This window comes from Nematolebias whitei, chromosome 1 (genome assembly GCF_014905685.2).
Source record: "Nematolebias whitei isolate Nwh7 chromosome 1, NemWhi1, whole genome shotgun sequence".
NCBI classification, from domain to species: domain Eukaryota; kingdom Metazoa; phylum Chordata; class Actinopteri; order Cyprinodontiformes; family Rivulidae; genus Nematolebias; species Nematolebias whitei.
This window is the reverse complement of record NC_056498.1, coordinates 38,939,884-38,942,539: the sequence shown is the minus strand read 5'-3', so window position 1 is coordinate 38,942,539 and position 2,656 is coordinate 38,939,884. Positions and strand designations below refer to the sequence as shown.

General features: G+C 43.2%; 1 protein-coding gene across 1 annotated transcript in view; it reads left to right on the top strand.

The window, feature by feature from the left end:
- Positions 1-2,656, top strand: part of si:dkey-9k7.3 — an 18,908-nt gene that overhangs the window by 11,462 nt on the left and 4,790 nt on the right. The gene's annotated exons all lie outside the window — the stretch shown is intronic.

Sequence of the window (2,656 nt, the reverse complement as noted above, 5' to 3'; positions counted from 1 at the left end):
TCAGGAGCCTGAAGCACCTCAACTGACTCCTTTCGATGCTCCCCCTGGATGACAAAGTTCCTCACCCTGTCTCTAAGGCTGAGCCCGGCCACCCTTTAAAGGAAGCCACTTGCATCAAGGATCTTGTTCCTTTGGTCATCATGAACCAGACTTCATGACCAATAGGTTCATATGTGAGGCTGTGATGTAGACGGACCAGTAAATTGAGAACTCCACCTTTCGACTCAACTCCTTCTTCGCTATGACCGATCAAAGCAACACCCTCATTACTGAGGATGAGGCTCAGTCCATCTCTGGCTCCATCCTACCATCACTCAGGAACAAAATACCCAGATAGCTGAACTCCTCCACCTGAGGCAGACTCAACCCTGATTTGAAGGGGGCATTCCACCTGTTTCCGCTTTGAACCTATTTAAACTTTCTTCTGCAAAAGAACCCCAGTGTAGAGCTGGACTTGTCTTAGATCTTAAACGTTCTGTTGTGGTGTTTGCCTTGAAACCATCAGTAACAAGCTGAAGTCCTTCAGGTTGTGGAGTTGCTGGGTGGCTCGAACATAGATCAGACTTATTTGTCCAGTAAATTTACTAGATGCTCAATCATGTTTTGTACCTAAAGATTTGGAGGCCAAGTAAATGAATCAAACTTGCATTTGTGACCCTTATTCTTTCTGGAACCATTAAACAAGCCCAACTCCATTACCTCCATCAGTGAATACTTTTCCAAGGAGTGTACCTTGTCAGCAATGAAGTAAGTTTAGGTTGGTAGAACGTGCCAAAATCCAAATGATGAGGAAGATTTTTGGTTTTACAGCACAACTTTACCATTGGTACCATTGGTTTTCCTATTTTGGAACCTGGTCCAACTTCTAAGACAGAATATTTACTTGCAGCTCAATGACCTCCACCTTATTGGCTTTTTAAAGTCTTTTCCACTTTACCTTTGAGTGGTCATAATGTTATGGCTGACTGGTGTAAATGATAAAATAACGAAAACCTTCAGGTTTTGACTTCAGTCTGCACTCACACTCCATCAGGAGCGAGCAGGGTCAAAGTGACGCTTGTTGCTAAGACGTTGTCCACAGAGATGGACTGGATCTCCGAGGCCACGGTACCGATGCTGACGATGTTCACCTGATCAGGAAAGGAAAGAAGTTCAGAAGGTTGGGACACCATCGCAGGTTTTAGATGTTTTCCTAAGTGTATTTACAGGCAACATTTAGTTTAAAGAATGAAGGATGGTTCAACACTTTTCTTCAAGGACTTTTTTTGTAGATGTGTGTTTTCATTCCAGCGTTGCTGAATGTTTTTGTGTCTGAGTCTCACCCGTCCCCCAGTTGCGTCAGCCAGCCTCCCAATGTCAGCCAAGCGACAATCTGTCCCCTTAAAGCTCATTATCGAGATTATGACCCTGAAAAGAATAGTTAAATAATCATTGGACTAGTTTTAATGTACCATTTCAAATCCTTTTGTTTTTTGTTTCATCACAGAGCTGATTGCGTCCTCACTCTTTCTCCATGGCCTGCAGCGCCAGCTGTCTGTAGAAATATGGGGTCTGGGTCAGGGAGGACAGAGACGGGCTTTGTTCCATATCGCCAAGTCCGATGTTGGCTCTGCCGTCGGTGCACAGGACGACCTGTGACACGGAAAAACATCAAGTCTTGCTCAGTTATTCATGATGCCCCATCGCTGAACGAAACAGGGAATTGGAAACACCCTCTGTCCATCTGTGATCTGGATAACTTGAAAGATAAGAGACCTACTGGCTTCCATTTTGCTGTGTGGCTGCATCTAGGTGCATAAAAGATCAAATTTGGTTGTCACGATACAATCCAAGATGACCACCTCCATTCATATATATATGTGTGTGTGTGTATTAAGTTTGTGTGTGTAAACCAGCCACTGATCATTTAAGGAAACTTTGCTTTCTAAGTTTTAAACTGCTTAAAAGTATAGTTTCCTCAAATGATTGAAGTGGCCAAACAGAAATCTATGGGGGCCGAAGTCACCACTGGCCACGCCTTCGTTCTGCCATTGCACCTCGTTGTAGATAAATTTGCTCCCTCCACTTGCCAGGGTCTGCCACTCTGCACCACCTCAAATAAAAAAACTATCTCTGTTCTTTAACAGTGTAACTCTACCCACTTGACTGCTTTGTACTAAAACCTTTAAGGTTTCCTCTCATTCCCTGTTCAAATGCAGTTATCTTGAAAACTATAAACGTTCACAATTCAAATCCCTCAACGATGGCAGATGTCGATGCACAGCTTGTTTATGTGTAGACAGGCAGCTGAGTGGCTGACTGGGGCTGACTCCTGTTTTCTCACCAACATGCAGAATCTGTCGTCTCAAAGAGAAGCCGTTAAATATTCAACTGTGACTCTGGGTATCACCTCAAGAAGCCAACATGACGCAGCATGGAGGTTGCCAAGCAAAGAAACAGGAAGATGATTGTTTCTTAAAATATAAAGTAAACAAAGCTTCTACTTTTAGATTTGTGTTGAACTTCCAGAAGTCTCTGCTGGTTTTCTGGAAACTTCACAGCAGCAAAATGACAAATAAAGACATCAACATCTTCATCATTCATTTTACCCTCACATACGGTCACAAGCTCTGGGTAATGACCGAAAGAATGAGATCATGGATACAGGCAGTTAAAA